This window comes from Periophthalmus magnuspinnatus, chromosome 16 (assembly GCF_009829125.3).
Source record: "Periophthalmus magnuspinnatus isolate fPerMag1 chromosome 16, fPerMag1.2.pri, whole genome shotgun sequence".
Lineage (NCBI taxonomy): Eukaryota > Metazoa > Chordata > Actinopteri > Gobiiformes > Gobiidae > Periophthalmus > Periophthalmus magnuspinnatus.
Genome location: NC_047141.1, coordinates 17,282,008 through 17,298,139, shown reverse-complemented (window position 1 = coordinate 17,298,139; position 16,132 = coordinate 17,282,008). Strand labels below are relative to the sequence as shown.

At 39.3% G+C, this 16,132-nt stretch overlaps 1 protein-coding gene across 1 annotated transcript in view; it reads left to right on the top strand.

Moving 5' to 3' along the window:
• The first annotated feature begins 2,724 nt into the window (after positions 1–2,724).
• LOC117383380 (low-density lipoprotein receptor class A domain-containing protein 4-like) overlaps positions 2,725–16,132 on the top strand; it is a 288,281-nt gene continuing 274,873 nt past the window's right edge. Inside the window, exon 1 of the mRNA XM_033980548.2 lies at positions 2,725–2,816. The gene's annotated coding sequence lies outside the window, so the exon portion shown is untranslated. The remainder of the gene's footprint in view (positions 2,817–16,132) is intronic.

Below are 16,132 nucleotides of genomic sequence, written 5' to 3'. Positions count from 1 at the left end.
TTTTTTTTTTATCATTCTGTGGGGCTTCTCTGTGGTAGCTGCAGTAGCCCCATTCCTATGATCACTTTAGATAATATGATGCTCGACACTTAACGGTAACTTTTGCCACCTGTAGAATCACTTTGCACATCTATATGCTCTCCCAGTATGACTGAGGTGTAGTTCCCTCAATGACCTGCAGGTGTCCCCAAAGCCCCGCGTGGCGCCCCTCAGAGCAGCATGCTCGTACAGTAGGGCAGCTGGCTGCATTTCGCTTCCCAGGCTGCAAACCGCTGTAGTGCAGTTGGACTTGACGTGTAGCCACACATCATCACAGACTTTAAACAGGCAGACGCGGCGACTCTGTGCGTCACTGGCTGCGTTTACAGGTAGGACGCCTGTGCCATCTGCGCTTTCTGACACTCATGTATTTGAATGCACATTGCAGTGGTATGGTTGGGTGCTGCAGGGCTCGCTAATGGGGTGCTAGCTGCTGCTATGTGTCCGCTGTGGGGGCGACTCTCCGGGCCGGACTCTGGAAGTTGTGCTGGACATAGTTGGAGCCTCTTTCCAAGCTGCGGCAGTCACAGCGCTAAGCTAAAAGGGGCTACGTTAGCAGTCTGTGTCGCTAGCCCCGGCTCTTGTGCACGCTGATGGGGCTGGAGCAGAGCCCCTGTTCCCGCTGCAGCCTCTCCCCCTGCCCGTGACCTCCCTCTCCTCACCCGCAGACCCCCGGGGCAGGAGGGCATGAGTGATTCTGTGCGCCCGCTGCGCTGTTGGCTCCACCGGCTTGTAGTTGTGGATTGATGCACAGTTAGCCATGAAGCTAGAGATTTTTTTGGGCTGTCATTCAAATATGAGGCCAGGCTTTGCACAACTTTTATCCAGTGTGCAAGTTGTTGTCACGCACATGTCACATGCGTCCCCTGTTTGGCGGATGAAGAAGAGGATGTAAATAAAGGGACAGGCTTTATCTCATCAAAAGTGATGCTCATTTTTATTTTTAGGTTCCCATCAAAGTCCCACTCCACCTACACAACACATTTCTCTCCTCTCCATGGTTTCACTAAACAATAGCCAGTTTACTCAAGGTTAAAGAACTGCCACCATCCTCTCATAGGCAATATTATTGGCATCTTTTAACAACTTACATGTTACTCCTACTTTTTTGTTGTTGGCTAAGAATATCTGGAACCTTTTATAATGATGTTAGATTGTCCTGATTCATTTCTATAGTCTTTGGGTGGCACCTCTTGGACCTTGTATAATCCAATCAAACATTTGAAAAGCAAAAGTCCAAACATGATAAAAAGTTTGAGAACTCTACCCCACCATAAATATCAATGTAATTAGTTTTCCTTCAGTTTACATTAGTTTAGTTCTTACATATCGGCTAAACATTGATTTTTATAGCCCTCGGAGATGTCCCTTAGAGCCACACCTCACAGTTGTGTCTCTGAAGTGAAGCACAGGGAACACCCAGCTTTCTCAGCAATAACCTGTGACTTTCCATCTCTGTGGAGGGAAATCAATAGGCCTAATAGTGTTGGGCCACTGCTACAAGTCCTCATACTCACCGCTGAGGCAATAAAGTCTGCTTCAAATCATACACTATCAACTTTACTTCAACTTGTATTAGTTTTGTCACTAAGGTGCCAGTGTATACATTTTTATTTAAGTTGAAGTTAAAAAAGACACATTATGCAAACCATGTTATACCTGTTATTCCTCACCATTCCTGTTTTCACTTACCCCGTACTCCTGTCCGATATATCTATCAGGCTGATATTTGCACTGTGTAGCATATCGGCTGTCAGCCTTAAATCTCCAGCAGAGGCTGATATTTGGTTTGACCAACTAGCTGCCTCCATATGCATTAAGAGTATATGCATAAAGCTTTATTTAAACACTGTAATCCAGAGAGAATGTGACTACACTGCTCTCTTATCCAGTTTGTAGTAAAACAAGGTTCTGGATATGTCTGTACTAAATTCAAATTAGATCATTTGAGTAAAATTACCAAAATCAGCTCTACATATCGGCCCAAAAAGTACCGGTATCGGTAGAGCTAATTGGCCATCAGTTTCTATGGATCATAAAGAATTGGTATTTGCACCGGCCTTGGAAAAAACCCATATCGCTCGATCTCTACCCCTGTCCACTGCTGTATACTTACTGGTGTCTGTTCATATTGAGTATTGGTAGATACTTACAGCCAAAGTATCGATGTTGGTATCCAAACTGAAAAAGCTGGATCCTCACAGAAAATCTTAGAAGGATGTTGATAACTGGCAGCCAGTTGTTTTTATGGATGTAGTGAAAGAGGTCAGGTTGATGTGACGATACAGAGGGCATGTGCTAGACATGGACGATCATTTTCATTATAACTTACTTGATGTTTATTGTATGCAACAATACCTTCTTGCTGCAGCACTGGTTTTCCTGAACAGTTAAAATAAACCGTGTTTTCTAAGAGTTGAGGCATCTTCTACACATAATTTGAAGAATGTATTAAGCCGCCACCGTATGAATCTGATGCAATTATTATCTTGGTGACACACAATAGGCCTGTCAGTGTTATCAAACATTGATCCATATGTATATTGTGTAGTCTGTCGGCTCCATTCCTCCCACTTATTGGCTTTACATTACAGAGACTGCTGCGCCGAGCTCCATCTGTGCAGAGCTGTTTGTATTTATGATGCATTTGGATGACTGTACATCAGCCCCCTGAAGAGAAGCTACCGCATTCGGCCTGTGCCATGAATCAAAAAATAATTGAAATCGACATTCAGAACCACCATTTGACAAAGTCCTCAATCTTTGCAAAGTTCCTGGTAAGACTTTATTTGCCTTCTGTTGCACATTTTGAGACGATTTGAAAAGTTGGATCATAAAAAATGCAGCCTTGTATTTAGTGCTTTTTTATAGATACAAGTGCATACATTTAATTTATTCATTCCACACATCTATCGCTTTCTCACCAAGACATTCACACAGGTAATGAGAAATGTTTTGCACAAGGACACACTGGCAACGTGGTGCTAAGTGGTTGGCGCTCTTGTCTCACAGCACGTTCCCCCATGTCTATGAGGGTTTTCCCATCAACCTAAGACATGCACAATAAGCTAATCCTCCAGTTAGGTACTTCTGACCAGCAAAGATGCTCTGCAAAAGTGTTCCCAGGTGTTGCTCTGCATTTGCCCACCCAGTAGCATTCAACATTCAAGGGTGGGTCAAATGCAAAAGATGCGCTTCATAGTAAAGTGCACCTTACCCAACAGGGAGACCAATCAAGTCTCTGCCACTGCACTTTAAAACAAAACATTTACATTTTCAACACCTATATTGTTCAGTATTCTGATTTAAAGCAGTTTAACAAACATTCGGTAGTGTATGTGTATAAAAGGGCTGACACTGTCGTCCCTTAGAAATAACTGTAGGGAATAAAAAAATAAATAAATGGAAGTCAAATTTTAAATAACATATTTCAGGTTTATAGAAATGTGATTAGTTCATTTTTTATAGATGTTTATCACTTTAACCTGCTTTCACTCTTGTCTCTTTGGATTTGGCTGTGTAGCATTTCTATACAATTTTTAATTCGACTGTGCTGTGTGTCATTTAACAAAAACAAACACCAAGGCCAGCTCTGAACTAAAACAAACACTTTTACACATAAAAAGACTTTTACACATTAGAAACTTGTTGCTCTTCATTATTAGTATAGGAATTTTGTGTTGAGTAAAAAAATAAATCCTTTTGAAACGCACAATGGTCGATTAGATTCACTGCTGGTATCGGTTGTCAACTGATACCAACAGCAGTTCTAAAGGCACTTTCATTGAAACAGTTTGGAGATCATTTTATATTATTTTTGCCCAAACATTAGGAATTATATAGAAAAAGGGACACGTGTCTGTTTTTACCAATATGTGAAAGGCCAATTAGCCAATTACCGTAAATTTTGGACTACAGAGCGCACCTGAATAAAAGCCGCACCAGCTAAATTTGAAGAGAAAATCAATTTTGTACATATATAAGCCGCACCTGAATAAAAGCCGCAGGTTTTCATATTGTAACATGAGACATTTACACAGAAAGACGGTGCACCGACACACTTTTTTTTTAAAGTGTGCCTGAAAATTGGCACCAACACAACAACAACACGGGATGAACACATCTGCAGGTTTATAAAATGAAACTGCACCAAAAAACGGAAAATCTGCTTTTATTTCCTCTGAAAACTTTTGTCGTCTTTTACATTGACCAAGTTGGATTCATTGATGTCGAGCTTACGTGCAGTGGCTCTATTTCAGGAGTCGGCAACCCGCGGCTCCGGAGCCGTATGCGCCTCTTTCAGCCTTATACTGCGGCTCTGCGTGGCTGAAGTGTATTTTATTTGTGTTAGCTCTTTTTTTGTTGTAGTTTAAATTGGAAGATTATTATGATCTTAAAATAAAATTATATTTTCTTATTTTTCGTTGCTCAAAATAAGCGTCACACTCGCGGAACAATGTTCAAAACAAACACCGCTCACGTCTCACAGACACAGACACAGACACAGACACAGACACAGACACTGACACACAGCCCTGCGTAAAGAGCCCTGATTTTCAGACGCTGCGCGCACAGGGGTCAGGAGCAACTTTGGCCCGTCCCTAATGACACACTAATAAGCTCGTCCGTAGATGTATCATGAAAATCCTGCAGGAAATCGCCACAGAAATCTATTTGATGTTGTAGCAAGTTTATTATCTGCTCTTGTCTCTGCGATGACGTATCACGTATAACACATCAGACACGTCCCCCAAAAGTAGAGCCACAAGCGAGTGAAAATGAGCCAAAACAAAAGTCTTTGGGGAGCTTTTAACAAAGGGGAAAAGGACAACTGAGGAGCCAGAAGAGGAGACTACGACCTCCAAGAAAAAGAAAGATAAATTTAACAGACAATGCCTACTTAAAATCTGGGTTTGTCGCTGCAGGTGACTCACGCACAGAGTCCGCTCTACGTAACATACGGGAAAAGCAAATAAGGCAATGAAACCTTCAAAACTGCTTTGGCACATGGAGAATAAGCACCTGGGATTAAACGATACGCCTTTAGAGTTTTGTTTTTGTTTTTTTTTGAAAGAAACTGCGGAGCAGAGTAGACATAATCACATAATCAGCGCAGGGCTCTCTCTGATGCAGCGGTTTGGTGAGTTGTATTTTTTTAATGCACTTAAGTTGTTTTTGCCATATTTATCTGCCACGTGTAGAAGGCTTGTCCGTGAAAATAAAACCCAGGGGCCGTTATCCAGTAAAAAATCCATAAATAAGCCGCACTGCTGTATAAGCCGCAGGGTTCAAAGCGTGGAAAAAAAGTAGCGGCTTATAATCCGAAATTTACGGTAGCAGCTTCTCACCTCGCTAAACAGACTGGACTAGTGTTAGACTTGGAGACTTGAAAGGACTGGCTTTAGACCCCTGTTTGAATTCTATCTTACCCTCATCTGCAGTAATTAGTTCATAATACGCCCTTGTATGTCTGTCTGTCTGTGAGCTCACGTGACGACTAAAATGTGACAACGGTATTGTGTTGGTCGAGAGGCAAAGGCGCGAGACAGAGCGACACAAGTGCCAGCCTGCGCTACAGTGTGTCATTGTACCAATATAGAACGTGTTATATGGATCTCTACAGATGGGAGGTAATTGGCGTGGCTCCAGAGCATCTTCAAACTGTGGGAAAATGTGCTAGTTAGATAGTACATTAATAAGTATATTGGATTACATGTAAAGATGTTTAATTCTACAGGAATAATCTGATACCATCGCAGTTTAAGTAGCCAATCCTGTTAACTCAATTGCATGCATTAGATACAACAGGACTGCCATGGCTGTTCACAAGCAGATGTTGTCTGAAAGCTTGGGTGGGTATTTATCACATTGTGGACACGAAATTCTGCATATTCATCACATCATGGGGACCTGGCTCCGCTATGGGGACAAAAATCAGGTTGCGGTGATGTAAATCCTTATATCAAGTAAATTTACAGTTCAGATATGGGTTAAAAATATGTTATGCCAGTTTATATTAAAGGTACAGTATGTAACTTTCTGGAGGTGGCACGTCACCTGCATGATTCAATGGAAATAGAAAGTTAAAACCATACCTCAGAACATTCTCCATGGAGATGCCAGCCCGCTCAGGGTAAGGACGAATGTTTTTCGGTGCAATTAAAACAATAAGATGGGTAAAAACTTACATATTGTGTCTTTAAGGTTAGACAAGTAGTAACTATGGTTAAAGTTGGTAGTCTCCAGAAAATGAATCTAAGTGAATGTAATGTCTTGAAAGCATGGACACTCAGCGAATACGAGGGGGGTATATAGTCTACCTGAAATACAAATATTTAGTTTTTGATTCTCTACAACTGAGTGAACTATTTTGAATAAAGACATATTAAGAATATATTAATTTCACAATTTTGTTTTAAAGATTTAGTTTAAAATAGATGGTCTGTTGATTTGAAAACCATTTAGAGGCAGTTTAGAAGAGCAGTAATGCCCGTGCTGCTGGGAGAAGAAAACATCTTTTATTGTTCCAACTTTTTTCCGCCTATTCTCCTCTCCTCCTTTGTTTGTCTAATCACCCAAAATAGATTCTTCATGCTGTTATAATTAACCAAGTGCCGTTCATTATATTTCTGCTACATCTTCGCTTTACTGGCTCTAATCTGCTCCCAAATATCTTGCAAAGCTTTTGGACAGAAAATAGCCCTTTCTTTTAAAGTAATTTGGCAAGCCATTAAATGGAATAATCTGTGGCACAATATTTGAAAAACATTACAAGCTATTTTTTTCCTGTCTCTAGAAAGTTCTCCCAAAATCATATCTAAAATAGTTTTCACTTGCTTTGCTTTTCAATTGGTGCTAGAGGAATTTGAGTTTGTTGAAGAAGTCAATGTTCAAAAACTGGGGAGATGACATCACCGTGAACATCATCACAACAACGAGCCGTGAAGTTGCCAGTCCCTCCTATGGATAGCTGCACATCACGCTAGCTATGATTTTTTTTTTTCACTTGTACCGCAAGGCTGTCAAATTCTAAGAAAATATAATTGTAGATCAAAGTAGAGAGCAGTGGCCGTATGTCTGTGGTGGTGAAAAGGTTGATCTGCAAAATGGGGTCTTGAAAATACGCAAAGATTACTCAAACATGCACAAATCACTCCAAATACAACTGAGAAGGGGAAACAAGTATAACATGGTTAAAAGCTCTGAAAATTTGATTTTGCATAATAGGACTGCTTTAATAAACCCCATTTACCAAATTATGCAAAATACTGCAATATGCAAACATGGTGTAGTCCTCTTTAAACTTGGTGTATTTATTCCCAGGCCATAATTTTGCACCATACAGATGCCTTCAGTTTTTCATCTGCAGTAATTATTTTTAAAGGGTTATACATTTTGTGTAAATGTTTTGTTTACCCTACATGGACTAAACCTTTCAAAGATCCATTAGGCTTTTACAAGATGCTGATGTTGCATGTGTGTCCAAGGAATATAATGCAAGTTAAGTAGAATTTTACCATTAAAACCAATTACACATGCAGCCTGGAACAGAACACAAAGCAAGATAACGTTGTACTAATTTAGTTTGTCAATGGAGCATCACTACGTTTCAGATAACAACCTGATAAGAAGGTGGCAGCTAAAATTAACATTGCTTGAAATGTGCAAATTTTTGAGTGTGGCATTTTTGAGGTATTAAAATTTTACTGTTTCTTCAATCACCAGCCATTTTTCTCATACCAACCACACCATGACATTCTAGCATGGCTCATAACTCTACAGTTCTTTAAAGCAGTGTTTCCCAAACAGGGGTACGAGGATCCCTGGGGGTACACAATAACGTGGCAGGTTGGAGTACTTGGAATGATTTCAGATTTGAAAGAAAGGTGATCTTAAATGGTAAGGTAAATATTGATCTCTTGTTCAGTGGTGGATGATGATTGTTTGGGCTTATGTTGGTGTGATATATTGTCTGAGTGTTAAAGCATGTGACCCTCTGTCCCAAGACAAATTTCAATAAATGATGATCTTGTTTGAATGTACAGTTTTCTATGTAGTCCATTTTACATCATTAAGAATGTTTCTGTATGATGCTTTCAGGATAACATTTTATTAAAACAGAACAATACGATAGTTATAACTGGTAATATTCTCGTAAACAGATATCTTTTTACTAGTGTGAGGCAACACTTAGGGGGTACTCAAAAAAAAACACAAAAAAACTAAAAACTGTTCATCTTGCAACTTTTCTGTTTTGTGATTTGCTTGGAGCTTGCATGTATTCGATTTCATGCGTTTGGCTGAATTACCTTGAAAAACATGTGTTCCTACCACCAATCTGACCTGTAACTTGGACTTGATAGTGTCACCTTCCTGTCTCCATGGAGATAGAAATGTTGAATGCCATACTGTGGAACTTTCTGAAGCAAGCAGTGAGCTGACCCTCCACCACAAAAGCAGTGTACTATTAAATGTGTTATTTTCTTATTTATTTTTTATTCCGGTATCAAGTCACTGATGAAGTTGCTGAAGAAAAAGATATTGACACGGAAAAGTGCTGAAGGCAGCTGTTTAATATTGTTTTTACCCTTCAAGGCACTTTCCCTCTTCACACTTAAACAGTTTGGTCTGACGGCGCATCCACTTAGCGCTTCAGTGCATTTAATATACTTCGTCCTTGTTTGCATAGCTTCATTTAACCACAAAGACTAAGTAGTTCTTTAATAATTCAGGGAAGTCGCTGCATGGGAGAAACCCGTGCAAACACAGAGCCTTTTCATTTTCCTCGCATTAAACATTCAAACTGTTTCTATATGTGGCCTATTGCACCACTCAGAGTAATCTCACTGAGGCCGACTTTAGTCTGAAGTGGGATGTCACAATATCAAATTGTCATGTTCACAATGTTACGATAATTCATGATTATTGGCACATAACTATTCAACAATGAAAACATGATTTTTCTTTCATTCCCATTGTCTAATACATTACCATAACCAGTATGTGACCAGCTTTAAGAAATCAATCTTTCTGAATTATAACGTACAATTAATCTGTCCAAAACAGTCAGACAAAAAGCAGGTTACTTTTCTGGTCTAGAGAAGAGAAACAGCTTAATATTGTCATGATTGTTAGATGTTAGTTGTTACAGTTATATTGTGATCTGAATAATACAGATTATCAGTTAATTGAACATAGTCTGTGTCTATGTGACCTACTCTGAAGCAATGCAAGGCTGCAAAATAAAACGCTGGCAAAACAAAAGTTAGATTGTTACTTAGGAAGGAAACATATGTCTTGACTTCCTCCTCCCTAGTCACTTCCTCCAATTCAATAACATGACGCTCCACAATCATGCCTTATTTTATTAATTGGGAACATTGTTGTTGTTGTCGTTTTTCCCCAGATGTTTTACCCCTTATGTGTCTCAAATTTGGCATTAACATTATGTCAGAATACGTTGCATTATGGCACCTTTCACATAACAACAACGTAAAAGGGAAGTGATATTGATACAAATCCATATCTCAATTTTATAAGTGGCTTATCCTCATATAGAGATAACAATCAGAATCCAATCCCACAGAAATGTGCGAAAATGCGGTGTTAAATATAGTGTAAACTGTAAAATAACCCACAAAAGTTCAGAAACACCCCATTGTTCTCTAACTTGCTTCAAAGATTCCAGCATAAGTTTGTTCTTTTGTTATTTTTAATCATCTCTTTTTTGCAGCATTTTTTTCCCCCAATAATACACTATATACCTACCTACTTTTCAAGTTTAGCATCCCTTTAAAACAACATTCACAGTTCATTCAGTAACTTCATATGTTGCCCTCCTGTAATTACTAGAGGTGATTTGATACTAATCCCTCGGCTCTTAACTTTTCCTGAGTAACTTTAAATCATCTGTAAGTTTATTTTATTTTATTTTTTTGCCAGTAGATGACCTCCCTCCTCTGGCTCAGATGTGGTCTCTGGTCTTTTTCTGTCAGGCCAAAGCTGGCATCAGACATACAGCATCTAGTGGCGTTATGGGAGAATACAACAAGGCCGGGTCAGCCAATCTAATTACAAATGCTACTTTTATGGAAGATTTTATACTTATTGCCGTATAACTGTATATTTAGTCATTCCCATGGCCTGTCAGTGGTCATAATGTTCTGCCTCATCTACTGAAATAATTCTTGCGTATTGGTGCACAGATGTCTCCCACCATCTTTACTTTCAGATGGACATTCGGAGCCTCAGGACGGTGTTGAGAGCTGATTGGCTGATTGTGTTTAATTCAATAGGGCCGATAGTGGAGCAGTTAACAGGTTGAACTCACACTAATGATCCTGTGTCTCTACCGCACATCTTTCCACTTCTCTGAGGCACACAGCTGGCCATTATACCCACAAGTGTGACTTCATATGCGCTTGTCTTGGCAGTTCTGTTGGAGACGTCTCAAGAAGGAAAACACGCAATGACTGTTTTGAACGCAGCTGCAACAATGCGGCGAGTGACTTTTGAATGCTCTGTTGATTGAATAGAAGTTTAGTCATTTGAAATTGACGTCAAATTTAAGGCTATAAGGTCAAATCAAAATTAAATAAAAATCAAAATTGTATAGTTTTTAAACTTGAGGACAGTCATTTTTGTGCTCAGCAGCTGGCCAGTTTATTTACTCTTCAGTCGCTGTTCACTGTCTATGGGAAAATAAAAGTTAAACGAGTATTCTATGTTTCTTATTCTTTAGACTTTAATGAGAATGAGAACCAGTGATCTGAACTATTGGATCATAATTGAATGTATTTTTAGTCTAAAAATTAAATGCAAATTATTAAATGTCTGACCATGCATTAGATGAACATTTGATATTTGGATTATAAAAATTAAAAAAAAAAAAGTTTCCATACATTTCACATTCCTTCTCTGGGCCAAGTCTTGCCTGTTGGGTTGCCATCCTCCCTCTAATGCCTCACTGTTAGCAGACTGTGCTGGCTGAATTATTGATGCCGACAGCGACTGTACAGCCCGGGCCATAGGCTACAGCTTCAAAAATCATAAGGTGGTGTGAACTCCTGGTGAACTCGCGGGGAATTGAACCGAAGACCACGCAGACACACGCTCGGGTCCTTGGAGATTCGGGCCTAACACGGAGCTATCTTAAACCATGAGAGTGGAGCCGCGACCTGATTTCTGGGACATGACAAGTTTACCCGTCCATTTTAATGAGCTAGGGTCCCGGGGCGAGAGTCGGAAGATTAAATTTGGTTGGTAGGTAAGAGAGAGTGCCACAGATAAGGGGCTCCGAGTTTGAAGTGGATACACGGGCCACATTAAAGTATTATTAGCTAATGAATGTTGTAAAATGGGCAAACCCTGCTTTTTAATAAATCCTTAACGGTGCCTAATAATGGCCATAAGTCAAAGCTGAGACAGGTGAGGAATTATGCAGGAAATTGGACTTTGCTAATGAGCCCAAGCTGGAGTAGTAGTTTTAAAGATAAATTGTGTAAAAGTTTGTGCTGTAGTTAAATTAGATTGAAAATGTGACACTTAATGCTACCTACTTTTTGTCTAAATTTTAACAAAAGATACTTCATTATCTGGTTGTAGAAATAATTCAAGAAGCCAGAGAGTTGTAAAGAGAGATGGGAGACTCTAACAAAGGAGAAGTTTATTTACTGTCACTACGGGACCTGGATACACGAACACTCAGGTCTGCCCGTGCCTCCATAACCTTGGTACTGCAGGGCAATTTCCCCATTTTAAAAGCCCCAAAATATTTATTCAGGCCTTTTATATGAGCTTAAATATCTTCACGTTGGTTTATAACTCTATAACCTAATGTCTTATGGCTTTGAGTGATGAAAAATTAGGACTGTTCCCATAGCTATTAACAATTTAAAACGAAATATGTCTTTTGAATGATCTAATGGCATCAAAATGTCACCTCTATCAGTAAGTTAAAACTCTTGAAGTGGGCCATAACAATTCACAAGACAATAATATATCTTTTGACCCGTCAGAAGTCCTCAAAATGGCGACCATACCAGGAAACTGACACCTAATGAATAAATTTGAAACAGTGACCTGAAACAAATGTCTTTCCTGCACTTTTTTCTCTTTTTTTTTTTTTACTGTATAAAATGTCCCAAAAGCATTTTAAAGTTCCTGGAGAAAAAGTTGCAGAGTGTTAATTCGCTGAGGCCACATAAATGCAGATGAACAGGTGACGTCAAGTTGCCCTCTGGACTCAAACATTTTTATTCAAGTAAAAAGTAAAAAGTGCAAGTTGGCTTCTTAAATCAAAGTGAAACAACTCCTTTTGGATTGCTTGTACATTGTTCAAACACCTTAAATCTCCCAAACTGCTAAGGTCTTTACAAATAATTGATGAATCTGTTTTGAACTTTTAAGAAGTTTCTACTTGCTACATTGCCGTTATAATTTCATTGTGATGTTCAGAACAATTCCTTAATATTTGAAAGGGTTTGGGATGTATCAAGTCTTCACCAATGACATGGAAGGTTGCTGGTTTAATTCCCACCTGATTTTGAACCATAACTTGGAAACATTTCTTTATGTTGACCTGTTAGCCCTACCTACTTTGTTCTTTCTGCCACGACACAGAAACAACTGTCTGGGATAGTCTAATGCAGTTGTTTCCATATGATTCTCATCAATCTCCACTCACATTTTGATTTTTGCTCTCTTGATCATGCACTTAGTAGCGTTGGCAGTTGTTTTTCCGTGATTTTTAGCGATTGTGACTGATTGGACAAAGACTCGCTCAGAGAAGCTTCACTAATAGTTATTACCCAACAATATCCATCCATTTGCTTCCGTGCGCAGTTTACAAAATACATATGTTATGCCTTTCAGTTTATTTATTTTCTCTCAATTATTTGCATTTACAATATCTTGCATAATACATTTTTTTATTAGAAGAAATTTAAATTATGTACTGGCCCTATTAATACCTATTATTATGGCAGTGCCCCATTTGCCCTCTCCACTCTCAGGAATATGGCTGGTTGTATCAGGAAAGGCATCCAGTGTAAAATCGTGCAGCAGACTTTTCCCATAGCCCACTGCTGCGGGTCAGTTCAGGTAACTTTTGAGTTTTTTTGGACCAGCCTTAGCTTTAGAGCCACTGCCAAGACTTTTAAGACGTTTCCCCTCTCTCCTGAATCCACTGCTTTAATTGCACATCGTATTAGTGAATACCAAAAAGAACCTTAACTCTCTGCTTTTATTCTCTCTCTGTATCTTTCTCATGTTTCTGACTTCTCTTTCTGAGGTCTATCAAAAGAGTCTGGATGTGTTTACATCCTTAACTGGTGGTGGCAGGTGGGTCGTGCCTCTGAAGTCCTTATGACAGTAAATTGGATGAGAAATACTTTTGGAGAAGTCTTTTGAGTACTCGGCGCGATTGTTCTTGAAAAGCCAGCAGGTCACTTATTGAAGTGCTTTGGCACAGTTCAGTCTTAACTCTTAAAGACAGTGATATATGTGAGAAAACTGTCTATTTAAGCTTCCACATGGAGAGCTTACATCACATTGTACTGGTTTTGGATAGAACTTTGGTAATTTATTTGTTATGATTGCTAATATTAAAAGTATGTATAGTGTATTTTGCCATAAGAAGACTACCATTGATACAGTATTTGGCCAGGACTTTTCACTCTCCTTGTTTACAAATGTCGTAGGAGAGAGTGGGGGTGAACTGAGAGGCTGTAGGTGCAGATTGGCAGTCTATCCGTTGGCCTGTATCAGTCCACCCCAGGGCAGCTGTGGCCACAAAGCCTGTGTTTGAATAAATAATACATGGACTTTCTATCTGCAAAAGCACTATATAAGGCTGTTTTCGCTTCCTTCACTATCTAAATATCAGTTCAGGTTTACATTTGTTTTTCCATCAGTGAAAATCAGATGTATTTATGCAGTGATTAATCTCCTTGGTTTGCTGTTCCCAGGAGCATCGTTGAAATGGCCCATTTTTAATTAAAGATGTACTGTGCAACATTTCCGCCTACTTGTCTCCATGGTCACATTGTTTACATAGTGCTTTTTCACATTCAAGCGACTCTGCCAATGATGTTTATGTTGGTAGAGCTCAGGCTCGACTCAGTGGATAAACACTCAACCAACTAAGCTACTGTCGCCCTCTGTCGTCCATGATGATGTTTTTGCTTTGCCTGGAATGTCCCACAGTATAGCATTAAATTATATCCATGGATCCATTATATCCATTATTTAGGCATTAAAAACTGTAATAGAATAAATGACAGATTGATACATTTTATGCCATACAGAAAACTCTCCATACAGACAAGCAGGCGGCGGACTTCCCACCAGAAAACTTACATGTGCACCTTTTATTTCACTTGTATGTCAAATCCGTCATTCATACCAACCCTGGCACTGTCATAGTTACTGTTAGTCTCAAACTTTCCCCTGGCTCAGACTACTATTACCTCTCCAAAATAATGCCTTCACCTCTACAGTATATAGACAATGTAGGAGTTGGCTGAAGTCGCTTTGTGGCAGCCCAGAGACTTGAAAATAATGGCACAGACCTATACTCGAGTCTCCGTGAAGGAATCATTTTTTAACAATGCTGCTGTGACCACCTCTGCATCGTACAAGTTTGAGAGATGCCACCCCATTTTTTGTCTTTTTTTTGCCGAGCTCTGCAGTCTCCTCTTGCCAGTGTTTTTTTTTTTTTTTTTTTTTGGGAAGCTGGCCAAGTGTGACAGTATTTTGCAGCACACTCTTGCTCATTGAGACACATGAGGTGATGGAAATGCCATGAATCTGTCAGAGAGGCGGGATGAGCTTAGTGCCACCAGGGGGGCGTGTGCACTGTAAAAATCCCCCGGACTATAAAAGCAGGCAGGCACACTCCACTTACTCTGGAAATATCTCCCGCTCACCATCTGACTCCCTGTCTGTCTTTGGATTAGTCTTCCTCATACACAGCGGCTTATCTTTTTCCATTTTGTCCATTGTCTGGTTGTCTTTGGTTTGGTTCTAGTCTTGATGTGTAAATACTGATATATGAAAGTGTAACAAAAAAGTAGAGACAGTACATTTTCCAATATTTCTTTTTATTTACATTGCACTTTTCAAAGTCACCACTGGTGACTATGCAACTTTAGGTTTGAGGTTGGAGACCTCAGCAAGTCAGGGATATAAACCTGGAGGATTCATCAAATGTTTTAAACTGGAGCAGCTCTAACCTGTGTAATACAAAAGCCATGACTGATATGTGAGTAGAGTTCAACGGCTGTATATTACATAAATATAATAATACTGTATACTGTGTAGTAAAAAAAATATATAAAATCTGTCAACTGGACAAAAAGTTGTAGGAGTGAAGACGTTTTGCTGCTCATCCAAGCCGCTTCTTCAGTTCTGGTCAGATTACTGGTGGACACTGCCTTATATCTATCTATCACCATTAACCTGACCAGAACTGCTTGGCTGAGCAGGGAAATGTCTTCACTTCCACAATTTTTTGCCCAGTTGACAGATTTTATATTTTTCTTTTACTATAGATCATACCTGGACAACTGAGGAATTACACAGACACTGTACACTGTGGTATTGAAAAAAATCCCCTCTGGAATTTATAATCTTTATATTTAACACTGAAGCCATTTATTTATTCCCTTAAATAAACAGCATTATTTTTTGTTAAAATAGCTACCTTTTAATTTTAATAAATACACAATAACTGAAAACCTGTTAGTGCTGCTGCAGTTAAAAAAGTTACACAGCACACCTGAACTCATCATCACAACGGTAACCTGCTCCTCTTCTGTCGCCTTCTACACACAATCTATCTGAGATTGCTCTTGTTGAAAGCGATCTGGAAAAGGTGGAACATACAGTCAAATACTTCAGGCTCATTGGACAAAGTGTCAAAACAGTGGAGCAATCTGAAAAATCTCTTTTTCAGGTACTACTTCAGATATCTTTCCCATCCATAAATGCACAAAGTTCTTCTCTCTGCTCTTTTTCCAAAACAACATAGTCTGCTAAAATAGAGTCAATAGCCTATGTATTCCGTCTTGGTTTTGTTTGGGCGTTTTGCCTC